Source organism: Mus pahari, chromosome 10 (assembly GCF_900095145.1).
Source record: "Mus pahari chromosome 10, PAHARI_EIJ_v1.1, whole genome shotgun sequence".
Classification (NCBI taxonomy): domain Eukaryota; kingdom Metazoa; phylum Chordata; class Mammalia; order Rodentia; family Muridae; genus Mus; species Mus pahari.
The window spans coordinates 31524352-31537944 of record NC_034599.1 but is presented as its reverse complement, the minus strand read 5'-3'; the positions used below and the strand labels follow the sequence as shown (position 1 = coordinate 31537944).

At 48.7% G+C, this 13593-nt stretch overlaps 1 protein-coding gene across 4 annotated transcripts in view; it reads left to right on the top strand.

Moving 5' to 3' along the window:
- Pknox2 (PBX/knotted 1 homeobox 2) overlaps nt 1–13593 on the top strand; it is a 261265-nt gene that overhangs the window by 170340 nt on the left and 77332 nt on the right. The window lies entirely within an intron of this gene.

The window sequence follows — 13593 nt, the reverse complement described above, 5'->3', positions numbered from 1 at the left end:
GCATAAATGTAGTTATCTCTAGATTCTGACTAGAGGTCAGTTAAAAGACTGAACTACAGACAGGAGCATGTCGTCCTCTGAGAGACTCCATCCAGAGCTGACTCAGACAGATGCAGACACCCACAGCCAAACAGTGGATGGAGCCTGGGGGCTCTTATGGAAGAACAGGAGGAAGGATTATGAGCCCTGAAGGGGATAGGAACTTTACAGGAAGACCAACAGAGTCAACTAACCTAGACCCTTGGGAATCTCAGAATCTGAACCACCAACCAAAGAGCATATACAGGCTGGACCTAGATCTCCCCACATATATGTAGTAGATGTGTTGCTTGGTCTTCATGTGGGTTCCAAACAACCAGAACAGGGACTGTCCCAAAAGCTGTAGTCTGTATGTGGGTGGGCTATGTTCTTCTAGCTGGCCTGCCTTGTTTGGCCTCTGTGGGAGAGGAAGCACCTAGCCTCACAGAGATGTGAAGTGCCAGGTTGGGGGCATACCCAGAGGAGCCCCACCTGCTTAGACGATAAGGGGGATGAGGAATGGGGGTAGAATTGTGGGAGGGGGTAACCAGGAGGGGGGCAGTGAACAGAATGTAAAGTAAATAAGTAAAAAATTAAATTAAATTAAAATGACTGAACTATATTGGAAGGCATGAACCCAGTGTGCACATGGAAATGTCACTCAGTCACATAATCTGGTTGTGTGCTTTGATGCAGGAGAAACAGATCCCCAGGGTCAGGAACGCAGTGGTGTAGTAACCTCATCCCTGTCCCTCTGGATTTCCCCCTTCAGTGGAGTCATGGCTCCTTCTGTAATGTTTCCTTCTGTGGTCACAATATTCAGAACTGTTGGTTTTGCTGGCATATCACCCCTAGATATGTTTTTGTTTGTTTATAGTTTGTTTGTTTGTTTGTTTTATGTTGTTGAAGGGGAAATAGGGTGAGTTCTCACACAGCCAGCACTGACTCCATCAAATCCTTGGTTGACAAGGATCAACTCAGAATCTTCCTCTCTCAGGCCTTGTTTTCTTTTGCCATGCTGAGACTCAGACAAGGGCTTTTCATACTGAGCAGATGTTCTGCCCCAGGGAGCACCCTCAGCTCTGCCTTTGGGTCTTAGTGATGGTGCTCCACCATCTTATTTCCTGCTTTGTGGATATCTTGGGAACTTTAGGCTCCTTTCATTTTCTCTTTGGGCTTCAGAGCGGGTGTAGTTGGGGACCCTGAAGCTCCCTTTGCCTCCTTTTTCTTCCCCAGCCCTTGGGATCCTCATGACTCTGAAGTGGCATGTCAATTGCTCACACAGTGCATGGAACCTACTGGTTGGTTACTGAGCTATTCGGGGCCTGAGCTCTAAAGAAGACCCTCTAGCCAACTTGCTGCTTCACCTGAAAGAAATTCCTCTGTTTGTTCAGAGGAGTCAGAGCTCTTGGTCGTTCATGACCTCACTCTCTTGATGCTCTGACAGTTAGCCCTAGAACCGTGGATCCCCGCTGCTCCTGAGCTAGGGGAGAGGCAGTGAGTTTCGGGTCAGTGAAGGGAAAGCTGGGGTACACATCAGGACAGCCGTGGTAGCCATCCCCCAGCTGTGGATCACTGTTAGGAGCCTTCCATCTCTCCAGCATCCACAATTCCAGCTTCCCAGTCTTTCTGAAACGGGCTTCCTTACCTCTTCACCTCTCTCTGCCCATCCTGCCTACCTGTCCCCCCACACACACACATATTTTAGCCCATGCACATGCATACATCTCCTGTTAGAGAAATAATCCTGTGGTTCTTGTCTCCCTTGTACAAATCCCAGGACAAGGTCTTAGCAGGTGGGCCTTCCGACTGCCCCAGAGCAGAGACTCTGATCTCATATCACAAAGAGTACTGCAGAGAGCAGCAATCCATCCCGGCTTTAACAGGTTGATGCACTAGAGGGATGTCGTCTTGGATAGGAATCCCACTTCCCAGTCCTTTCCACCCTGATGACCAGCCTCATCAGCTCGGTTCCCCGGCCTGTCTAAGTCACCCTGCTCTGGACAAAGAGTGTCAAGATACTTGCTTCTTTTACCTTTAGCAGCCTGACCCTTCGAGATGCTCAGATCCCAGGAGATTGATGTCTGTTAGAAGTTGGAGCCTCCTAATTGGTCCTTGAGGACCAGTGGACAAAATTATCTTCACCACTCTTTCTTCTACCCACCGGTCCTTGCCCTGGCATGACAAGGGAAGCTTATCTTCTAGGAGGAAGAAGGGGAGGGAGAGGCATAGTTTTTAACTTGCTGAAGGCAGAGCTCTTTCTTTTCCATCAGCATCATAATGATAGGAAATAAGTCGTCATTGCAAAGACTCTGTGAGTTATATTTCTCAGACAAGTTGCTAGTGTTCAAAGCGTCTGCTGCCAATATGAAACACGTCTCCAGGTCTGAATGCAGCTGGAGGGGCTGAAGCATGACTAAAGGTTTCCCTGGTAGAAGCCAGAGGACTACAGACCCCTTCGTAAGGCTGGGGTGAAAGGGAAGGGGGCTGGCAGGAGGAAACCGGGAGCCAGTGGGAGGCAAAACATAGCCCTGGTGCTCTGTCCCTGTGTCTAGCAGCTGCCTGCTTTGGAGGCTATGAGTAATAATACCCTTTTGCTGACCCATGACAATGTCTTCAGCGACTGCCCATGCAGCTTCCTGCCTGGGCCAAGGAGGAGAAAGTGCAGAAGAAAGGCACACTGGAAGGGGGTTTTGTTTAAAACAAAACACAACAAAATTAACAAAACCAGCTAGAACTTAATGATGGAGTGACATGGCTTAAAACACATACTATTGCTAAACTTCGGAAAGAAAGAGACAAGAGTCTCTTAGCCTTTGGATTGTTTTTGAATAGGGATTCTGCTTAGTAATTGTGAATGGTCCTGGAAAGCCATGCGTGGGATGGCCAAGAAGGCCATGTGAAGGCAGAGCAGAAGGTCAATAGCAAAATTCCCCTTCCCCTACTCCACCTAAGCCCCAACGAGGCACTTGCGTCCAGACTGACCAGGAGGCACTGACAGAGCCTGGGTCAGCGTGAGTCAGAGTGCTGGTCTCCTACGGCGGCATGTATGATCAGGAACAAGCGGGCTCATCCTATGGTGGCACGTATGATCAGGAACAAGCAGCCTGGGGCTTGAGCCTGCAGCGCGTGTTTTCAAGCTCCTGCCAGACATGGAAATACAGTATCAGGTTCCCAACTCTCCAATGCCTCTGAGGTGCAGTCTTCAACCAGACACTCATTATCTCGTGTTCATTCTTTGATTTCATTCTTTCCCCTCCTAATTGAGCACACAGTCCAGTGAATCTGTGAAGGAGACTCCAGATCTGCTGCGTTCAGCACGCTAAATGTTTTCCATCTTTGTCTCGGTTTTATCATGTTACGAGACACCCCCCCCATTCTTATCTCTGGTATCAGCATTTTCTTTTTTCATCTCCCTCTCATTCACTTTTTTTTTCTATAAAATAACAAGAGCAAAATGCAATCAAATATTTGCATACATTTGGACCAGCTCTGCTTGCTACCAGGATAACAGTACCAACATGGAAGAAGCGGCCCCCCTGTGGGAGATGATGAAGCCCCACTGTGGGAAGGTATGGGAGGTATGTGCATGAGTTGTCACTAAAGCCCACACGTCACACACAGAAGACACTAGCATTCTCCTTACGATGTGATTTTCAGAAGTCTGGACCACATGAAAAGCAAGGAACAGTCTCTGAACAGGGCTAAGTCCAAGATGGCATCTTGTTTCCATAACCACCTTGCCTTCCCTGGGCTGGGCTTCTTCTCAGTTTCTGGGGTCACTTTCCTCCCCCAGATGTTTCCTGCTTTTACCCTGAAACATTCCTACTCCTCAATCAGATTGTGTGAAATATTTTAAAAATGATCCCAACTTGTCTAAGCCTCGGTTTTCTCATCCACAAATTGGAACAACATGACTCTACATGGCAGAGAAAAAAACAAGGGTATCCATATGTGCTTAGTAATACACTCAGTGTGAGCTAAGGGCACATTAAATGCCAATTTTTTATTCGCTCCATATTACTGTCTCGCCATCATCAAAATTAATGAGGAGGAAAGAAGCTAACAAACCCCTTCTCTCTGAGGTCTAAGTGGCATCTAAAAGGTCTTAGATTTGCACTTTAACAGAAATCCAGAGTAATGGGTGTGTAGCCATGAAGGAATGTTCACCAGGAAAAGAAGCCTGTGAACTTGCTGTTGCACACACTTTTAACCCCACAAAACAACACCTAGAAAATGGAAGCTGTAGCCATGTCCTTATGCAGGGAGCAAAGAGGTCGCTGGGCAGGAAAGGGCATGTGGCAGAGATGGGAATTTTTTATGACTTAGAAGTGTTTGGAGCAGCCTGTCCTGAAGTGGTGCCCCATGTCTGCCCTCTGCAAGACTCTATGAGGCTGGTCTGGGGTAGAAGGTAACGGAAGGCGTCATGGTCCAGGATTTGGAGCAAGTGTTTGATGAAGGAAAAGTGACATGGTTGTGAAATACAGAATACCATCCCATCCTAACTGACGAGGGAGATAGCAAAGGGGGCAAACTTTACATCTTAATTCAGGGACAAGGACATGTGTGCCAGCTGAATTTGAGTCTGGGGCCCAGTATGGTCTCACTTTCCCTCACACCTTAGCTGCCATCCTCCGACCTTTGTGGCCTGCTTCTTGGGCTATCAGGAACACAGAGCCAAGGCACCTTGCCCCCATTCTAACAGAAGTGAGGACCCAGGTGGGCTCCACCTGAACCGGAGGAGGACGCCCACTGTTGAGACCAAAGACTGACTGTTATTTCAGTTTGTTTTATTTTTTCCTGGAGATGAGCCTTAAAAAATTAGAACCACATATCAACCGGCTCCAGACAGGTATCAACCAGCCAGAGAACATAGTTTGGTATTTCTTAGAGAGGAAAAGGCCTGGCAGGCCCTCTGTAGAGGCCCTGGCTCCACGGGTATCTGAGACTGCCTCAGCTAATAGACTAAAGAGACTTCCCAGGCCCCTGCTCTGTGCTCCGGCCCCTCCCTGCTTGTTCTGTTCCTCAAGCTCACACTCTGCCCGCCCTAAGCCCTCAGACTAGGGAGGAGGCAGCCGCCGGGGCATCAGGGAGGCAGCCACCTGGCTTCTATCATCCTGAATCACCAGTGTCTGGGCTGTTTGTCTCTGTTGAGTTGTGAGCCTCCTGGGCCAGGCCTGTGTTGTTTTCTCAGCTCTGCTCCCCAGGCTGCCATCAGCTCTCCATAAATAATAACAAACCTGGGAATCGAGTCTGTCGAGGGGGACTTTGCATCCCTGGGTTCGTCTTTAGAACTTGTTTCTCTTCGTGTGTGCAGACAAGAGAGAACACGTGGTGATATCTCAGGAGGCCAGGTTGGAGCTCCCTGGTGCCCTGGCAATCCCGCCACCGACACCCAGTGGAAGATAGGGAGGGCTCTCCTCTGTCGATAATCATTGGAATTGCAAAGGGAGAGACACAAGATTGAACCAAAGGCCTTAAGCCCTCTCCTTTCCCCGTTCCTCTCTTTCTCTGGCCCATGATGTAGACTCAAAGGAGGCTGGCCTGAAAAAGGAAGGAGGGTAAATAGATGTGGTGGGGCATGGCTGTGGCCCCAGTGGTTGGAGAGCTGAGGCAGGAGGAGCTCAGGTTAGAAGCCAGCCTTCTGAAGAGTGGGAGGGACTGATGGCAGTGACCAGACACTGTCATTCTCAGTTGACCCCAGTGAGCCTTCGCCTGAGCCTGTTTTAAAACAAAAGGGAAAGAGAGTTCAGGATTCAACCTGAATTCTGAGGGCTGGGTGAGAGGGTTGGGCAGGCAACTGGGGCCCTTGCTGTGAGACAGCTGCTAGGCTTCCCCTCTTCCGTTTCTGGGCACAACAGAAGGGTGTTGGGGAGGGGGACATTTTCTTTAAGTTGAACACTGTTGGCAAAGGCAAGACCCAACTTCAGTGAGTGTGAAGTTTAAGAGGCTAATGATACCCCACCAGGGCAGAGTGGCACCCTCCTTTTCAGCAGCCTACCCCATCAGAAGTCCCGGAGCCACCCTCTGCTTCCCAGCATGAGGAGGAGCAAACTCTTCTGGGAAGGGCTTGAGAGCAACCATGCTTCCTCTTACAGCCAACGCCCACCCCCCACCCCCACCCCTCTCCGGTTTTGGGCTGCTGTTTTATTTTGTTTAAAGGAACCAGAGGGAGAAAAATTGCCAAGTTGTAAAGTGTTTAAAGAAGAGATGAGAATCTTCATCAAAATGCTAAAAGCTGGAGGGGGAGAGTAATGTGCAAACTCTTGCCTGCTATTTATGGGATTGATTCTCAGATCAAGAAGAGGCAAGCAGTTGGATGAAAGGAATTATTGTTAAGCTCCTCGGTAGGAAGATCTAATGGACAATTGCTGCTATCAGGGGGAATTAAATTGCTGTTTCAGTTTGTAAAATATATCAGCGGCTTTTTGAAGCCAGCGAAGGTGTGACAGCGAGGCAGGGAGGCGGCAGTTATGGGCCCCGCCATTCTGCTGAGCTGGTATCGAGTGGGAACAGATGAGGAAAAGGGTTCTGGGCCTTGGATTGTGTTCTTGTGCCAAACTGGGGAATGGCTGCTGCGGAGGAATAGTTGAGGGTAGGTGGTAGCCGGTGAACTCTGGGCCCTGATAAGCTGGGACCTCTGTGAGTTAGGACCATATGTCTCCTGGTGACAGAGCAAGACAGTGGGAAACCTGGTCAAACTGGTCCTCAATCTCTAGGCTGAATCATAAATGACTGTGGGGAAAACACTCTTTTGGTCACCTTCATGGTGAAGTATTGTTATTCTGTATAAAGGGCAAACCGCAGGGTGGGCTTTGGGTGGAGAGAGCTGATGTGTGGAGGGCCTTGGGAGTAGGACGGCTCCTTGGGGTGAGAAGACAAAAGGAGGTCTGTATTCCTCAATTTCTCCGTGAGGCACTTAGGACCGATGGAGACAAAGGCAAAGAGATTTTCACATCACTTAAGTAAAATCTGCCACATCTCCACTCTGTTCCCTGGAGACCAGCATCATGGTACTAGGACATGACCTGGCGCCGCCTTCTGTGTAGGAAACCCTAGAAAGATAGCAGAGGAACACTAGCACAGAGTTATAGGTGGCCAGCGGGCTTGGTGGCCTTGTTATTGTCGCCACTTTCGGCTCAGGTCAGTAGATACTCATGGAGTGTCCCAGCAGGAGCTAGGGGGTCAAAGGAGAAGTGACCCTTCTGGCTGTGTCATTCTGCAAAAACCTAGGCTCTGGGCCAGGTGCAGCGTGTCCTGGGTCCCACTGAGTGGCTGTAAGTGTGCAGTAAGAGTAACTGTAGAACGAGCCATCCTTGGGACAGAGAGAAATTAAGGACTCAGACCTGAGAGCTAGCGCATTTTAGTTCCTGTGCACACATCTTCCTTTCAGTGACAGGGCCACAGGTTCCATACCTACCTTCTAAGACCCACTCTGAGTTTGATCTGACCAAATGAAGGACTGCCCCCTTGCCTTCAACAGCCTGGAATCAGGGGCCTAGGAAGTGGCATCTGCTAGTCTCTGGCCTTCATGTCTCTGGACTTCACAGGCTTTCTCTCAGCCCAGCAGTGCTCTCCAGAGTCATCTCGTACAGTGGATTCTCCAGTGTTTGATGAGCTGTGAGTTACGTCAGGGTCCTTCAGCCCTCACCTTAAAGACCCTTCATGTCTCCCTCCTTTGAAAACAGTTCAATCAGAAGAACTGACTTAGGTGTAAAGTCTCTGCTCACATTTTAGAACTTTGTAGCCCATCGGTGCATCTCATTTTCGTCCATCCTCCTCCCCTTGCTCCCCTTGCTCCCCTCCTCTACCCTCCTCCTTTTTCCTCCCCCTCCTCCATCCCCCTCTGGCCTCAGACTTGTCCTGTCCTATGCTAAGTGCAGGCATCCATCCCAGGGACCACAGAATTCCTGTAGAAATTCAGCTTTTAGCTTATGGTTTCTAACTCTTACTGAGTTTCACAGAGACCTGGTGTGTGTGTGTGTGTGTGTGTGTGTGTGTGTGTGCATCCACACGCCTGCGTTTCTTTAGATAAATCCACAGAGTCACATGAAATCAGTGACAGGTTGACACCGTTATTTCAAGATTCATCGCTCGGAGTTGCCAGCAGAGGAGACCTAGCCAATTCCTTCCCACCAACAACACTTTTTTTCCAGGCATAATTTATAGCACTGGGGTGAATTTGTTTCCAAAAGATGAATATCACACTATCAGCAACAGCTGCCTCTCATTTTTATTTGTTTTTAAATTTGACTCAAAGTCCAATTCTCTATACACATCAGAAGCTGTAAATCCTGAGGCGACTGATTACTTGATTTAGTAAACAGGTTATATTATATAATGCAATTAAAGAGGGGCCCCACAACGCCACCTACAGGTGGCATCTTGGAAGGGGAGCTGAACTGGCATCATTTGTCACCGGGGACAAGCCTAGTCGATGAAGGAAGAAAAGAAGGGGGGTCATGGGGGGCTGAGTCAGGTTGAGGCAGCTGCCCCTGAAGGAGAAGCTAAAGCCAGCCAGGTTACTAATGCAGTCAGTCACCCCCTCCTGCTGTGTTCACAGTGTTATTTCAACCTCCTACAAATCTGTCTAGACGTCAGAACCGCTGGTCGGGGCAGCTGTTCGGAGAGGGAGGCTTTGGGGATGCAGGTGGAGGAATAATCTAGGAGTCTATGGAATAGGATGATGGCGGACTCCTGGCTTGCTAGCCTCAGGATGCTTGCTCTCCCTCTCCCACTCCCACCCCACCGCCACTTGCTAGTGAACTGGGGGAAGGAAGAAGAGAATCTGAGAACTGACTGACCTGTGGAAGGAAGCTACAGTACAATTATTGGCATTCAATTCAATAAACATATGCGGAAAGCTAATTCTGCGCAACGATTTTTGCAGATGTTGGAAGCTTCTTTTCTTTCGCAGTCCAAACGTGGAAGTGACTTGCACAAGAGCGTCCACAGGTTGTGGAACTCAGACTTTTGGACCCCCAAGCACAGGCTAGATCCTGGGATTTTGTAAATCTTATTCAACTGGTTTTGCAGATGGGGGAATTGAGGCCCAGTCGTGGAGTGAGACTTCTATAGACTCCATTGGCACCAAAGCAAGGAAACCCTTGGGGGTGGGGCCTCTCTTAAGGGCTATTGGAGGTAGGCAGGGTACCCTCCCCCCCACACACACACTCCTGGGATACATTAGGCTTTGAAACTTCCCGTGTTTTTCTACTTAGAAAAAAAAATAGGCAATATCACAGAAAACCAGTTTCTGGATGGGAGAGGGCTCTCTGATCTCAGAGCTAGAAAAAGATACCGAACTAACTAGATGTGATGTACAAGACCCAGCTCTTACACCAGAGGTTGAGGCAGAAACAGTGAGTCTGAGGCTAGCCTGAGCTATCGAAGAAGACCCTTGTTTCAAAAATAAAATATAAAATAAAATGAATAAAACAAGACCAGAGGGAATGAAGGAGAAAATGTCACAGATGAAGAAAACAGAACTCTCAGGATTGAAGAGGGCAGGAAGCCCCCTGCCCCCCATTCTTTATGCCATCCACCTGCCCAGTCTCCAGTCTGGAGTGAAGGAGCATGACAGGAAGGGGTCAGAGCAAATTTGAACTTTCTTTCCTTCTTCTACCTCAGCGCCGGATACGAGGATACAATTTAGTCCCAGCTAGGGTCAGGGGCCAGGAACAAATGCTGTCAGGCAGGCTGGCCAGACAGTTCCCAATTAGACTTGTTTCTCATCCTTAAAGCCTTGAGCCCCCAACCCCTACACCCCTGCCCAATTACTGCCCAGCAGCATTAACCCCTTGGTGCCCCAGGCCGTTAATGGAATGTTAATTGGTCTAATGGGTTTCATGTCAACAAGTCCTAATGAGCTCCTTCTAACGAGCTTGGCAATTTTTTTCCCTAAGCCTATGTTTGTCAACACAGTGGAGTTTGTGCTCCAGTCTGAGGGCATCATGGCACTGCCTCTGGGGAGCTAGAGCTAAGAAGGCATGGAGAGGGGGCACCCCTGAGCTGTACATTTCTGTTTCTCGGGGTGAAGAGTATTTTGTACCCACCTTTGGGGCCCCAATCTCCCATTACCTCATTTGGCTCCTGGGGCTGCAAAATGGCACTTTGGAACCTTTCGATGATGACAGTATCAGTGATACAAATTACTTCCTCCTGGATATCTTGTGGAGTTGAGTGATGCATAGGGTCCCCCTCCCCCGCCACCCCTCCCCACCATAAAGGTCTCAACATTAAAGGGAAAATTCCCAAGCCGAGTCCAGACTAAGCAATTCTCCAGTGTAAATGTTCCTCAGAGCCTTCTGATTATGGCATTGGCTGTGGTCCCTTGAATGCACTGGTGTGACATCTAATGACAGAAATGAGAGGGTCTCTGGATAGGGCCAGTGACCCCGCAGAACCGCTGAAGAAAGCTCTGGAGCCCCAGAGCGCTGAACTGGGTCCTCTTCCTGCTGCCGAAGAAAGCGTATAGGGCAGGTTTCCCTAAAGGTCCAAGACCCCCCCCCCCCCAGCTATTGCTAAAGGGCTCCCCTACATCCCAGAACCTACATCTGACAGAATGACAGAATCCCCACATTCCTCTCCAGGATGGTGCTCATGCCCCTTCAAGGGTGAAGCAAGATGAGGTGCATGCATAGATAGAGGGATTAAGGACACAGCGAGACTCCCCAGATGAGTACAGAGGTCTTCCGGCAGCTGAGCTCTTGTGTCAAGTTTCCAAAAGCGATTGTGCTTGTCTGAGCTGAGAAAGTAATTTAAGCCTTTTCTTTCTTTTTCTTTCTTTCTTTCTTTCTTTCTTTCTTTCTTTCTTTCTTTCTTTCTTTCTTTCTTTTTTTGAAATAGCTTCCAGTTCTCTTTTAGGAAAAAGAAAATCCTTAGAGGGCAAGAGCAGTGGCCTAGGAACTTTTCTGGTGACGCCAAAAAAAGGGAGGAGCTGGAGCCAGCTAGCATCCTTGCTGCACAGCCTGGCAGGCTCAGAACTGAAAACTGCTTTCGCCTCATGGATGGTTAATTCTAGGATCAGAACACTCTCAGCTATCCTTCCTTGCTCTACAACAGACATTATCAAGTGACACCATCTCTAAACAGACTTTGCCTTCGTTATGGGAGCGCTAAGGAAAGAGTGGGGATTTATGACTTTTCTGTTTAATCATAATTTTTCTATTTGAGCTTTCTTTGCCTTACCTTCACTGTGAGTTTCTCATTTACGGAATGAAGTTACCAAAAGACTCAAACCCAGTGTTGAAAGAAATAGTTGCCCCAGTCGGCTGAAAAACAAAACAAAACAAAACAACCTTCCTGGTTATTGCTCTAGCAGTGTATCTGCCCTGTGCGCCCTCTTCTGGAGATTTCTGGTACTGCAACCCTGCAGCCTTTTCAGTCACTGAAAGAGATTGATGCTTTGGGGCACTCCTCTCTCCCAGGCCCACCCTGCGCTCCAGAACCAAGGCCCAGTCAAAGTTACTTTATCTTCCAGAGTTCTTAACATCTCTCAAGATCTCTATTTCCTTATTCTCCCAGGTTTTAAAAGAGAGAGCTCATATACTCATTTTAGTAACGTCTTTGGGGAGTGTGTGTGTGTGTGTGTGTGTGTGTAAGTGTAAGGGTTGTGAAAACAGGATCTTACTATGTAGACCCTAGAGGCCTGGAAATGCACTATATAGACATCTGCTTCCCCAGTGCTAGGATTATGTGTGCCCCCGCCCCAACCTGTCTCTCTTCAAAAGTCTTCATTTTTGAAGGTCTTTCTAGTATCTCAAGAAATTTTCCTCTGAGCAAGGGGTGTAGGTCAGTGGTGGAGTAAATGTTTAGAACAGCTCAAAGTCCTGGAATCCATCTCTAGCATGGAGGAGGAGGAGGAGGAGGAGGAGGAGGAGGAGGAGGAGGAGGAAATAATCTGCCTCCTTTCTTTCCTTCTGGGGTTCTTTCTAGTCTGCCCTCGATTACTATGACTGGCAACAATCCACACAAAGCTGGGCAATGAAGACAAACGTAGGTAATTTTCCTGACAGAGGAGAGAGACTCTCACACTCTGCTCTCTCCTGGGCTCCTGTGCTAAGGATAGCCTGGGTCTCAGTGCCTATCATGTATTAAGATAGACACAAGGCAGCCCATGGTCAGTCTGCTGAGGCAGGTCAGAATGAGAGAAGGGCAAGCCTCGAAGTAAAGATGCTCAGCCAGCACTGTCCTCACCAGTCCCCACTTTATTTTCTTCCTTCCTGCCAAACTATCACCTCCCTCTACCAACCATACCCCCCACCCTGGAAAGAAGATCTGGCCTCATTCATCCATCCAGCCTCACTCCTTAGCACAGTTCCCTGCACAGAGCTGATATGTTGTGATAAGCATCTGCTGAAGGGAGCATGAATCCCCACTGCTTTGCTTGTGCGCTTGAGGTCAAAGCATGCCTGGTACTTTGGAGACTCAGGTCAGGCCAGAGTAGATCTTTCTTTCCCTCCCTGGAAAGAACAATAACAAAACAAAACAAACAACAACAACAATAGCAACAATACACACACACACACACACACACTCCTGAGACCAACATCTGTTTTTGAATGGCACCTCTATGACCCCTTTAGGTTGCTAGGGGAGACCTGATAGAGCCCCCAAGTGCCTTCAGGGAAAGACAGGGAAATCTGAACACTGGCTCTCAAAGACTTCTAGCTCACCAGCCCCCTCTACCCAGGAGAGAGTTTCCACCTCTTCGTGTTCTTCAGGCTTTCCTGCCCTGTGCTGGGCAGTGCTATATCAGCATTTAGCCTGCGAGTGGCTGGCTCTAAATATTTCAGGGCATCCACTGCAACTCAGCATCTCTCTGGGCATTCAGTTTCCCTGGGTGGCATTGCCAGGATGTCTCTACTTACAAGCCCTGGTCTAGTTCAAGGAGAAATTTTGAGGCCCCAAGGGGCAGTTCATTTACTGGTGATGAGGTGGAGTGGAATGTAGTGAAGAAGACCCATGAAGAAACACACACACACACACACACACACACACACACACACACACACACACACACTTCCTCATGGCCTATCTCCTATGTAAGAAGCAGGCCATCCATTTGGTAACTCTGGCTCTACACACTGGCAACTCTATATTGAACCCAAACTGAAGAAAGTCCTGGTGTCTGCACTCTCCTGTTTTTTCCCTTCCCGGAAACTTCCAGGAAGACCACCTCTGGACTAGTCTTGAAGAAGGCTGATGGCCCGAGTTCTTTGCTACCACCAGGGGGTGTAATGAGCACACTTGGGGAGGGTAAGCCAGGTGCTTGGAGACCCTGAGCCTTGAAGTTGGAAAAGGATGGGCTTACTGCTTAGGAGAATGCAGCAGTTGGAAACGGATGGGCTTACTGCCTAGGGGAATGCTGATGGGTCTGAATGCCTGTGAAGAGTGGAGCAAGGAGCACCTTTGTCAAAGGCAGAGAGATGAAGCAAGCCTGCCTTCGGTCAAGCTACCCACTGCCTCCCCATTACCAACCAGAGTTGATGCTGAGCCAAGCATCACCGCAGGGGTACAGACTGTTTTACATATAATTTGAATATTATTTCTTTTGAGTCAAAATAGCACAGC